The sequence below is a fragment of the Mauremys reevesii genome, linkage group 1 (assembly GCF_016161935.1).
Source record: "Mauremys reevesii isolate NIE-2019 linkage group 1, ASM1616193v1, whole genome shotgun sequence".
Classification (NCBI taxonomy): Eukaryota; Metazoa; Chordata; order Testudines; family Geoemydidae; genus Mauremys; species Mauremys reevesii.
The window spans coordinates 270473465-270474176 of NC_052623.1; positions in this window are offsets into that span (position 1 = coordinate 270473465).

Genomic DNA, 712 nt, shown 5'->3' on the forward strand with positions numbered 1-712 from the left:
GAGGCTCACTGGCAGGAGGAGCATCATGTGGAAAACTCGCCTTAGCTGAGAAGTAACCGAGAATTCCTCTCGCATCTCTGTGACAATACCAGGCACCTCCCCTCAGGCTCACGCAAGCCGCGGGAGGACAGACCACACTGCTTGCGGGGAGATGTAATTGCGCTAGTCTAGTAGGCAATAAAGATCATTCAATTTCTCACTCTCCACTTGGCTCGCTGCAGGGGGAGGGGGTCAGTTTGATGGGATGAGAGAGAGAGAGAGACTTACGCTGGGTGGGGTTTAGTTTGCAGGCACTAGTCCAGGTTGTACTATATTTTTATAAAGCGACAAAGAGTCCTGTGGCACCTTATAGACTAGCAGAAGTATTGGAGCTTGAGCTTTTGTGGGTGAATATCCCCAGGACTCTGTCTGGATCTGTAAAAAGCGACAAACACGGCTCCCCCTCTGATATTTTTTTATAGTCTGTACATGGACCTATAGCCCAATGCACTTGACAGTGAGAGCCCTAATCTATTGACCTACAGATCCCACTGCCAGACACCTGTGGTTTCTGAGGCTCTCTGCAGGGGGAGGGGTCGGTTTGATGGGACAAGAGAAGGAGGCTTACGCTGGGTGGGGTTTAGTTTGCAGGCACTAGCCCAGGTTGTACTTTTTTTTTTTTATAGTCGGAACACGGACCTATAGGCCTATTTTACATACATGCAGCCGCTTC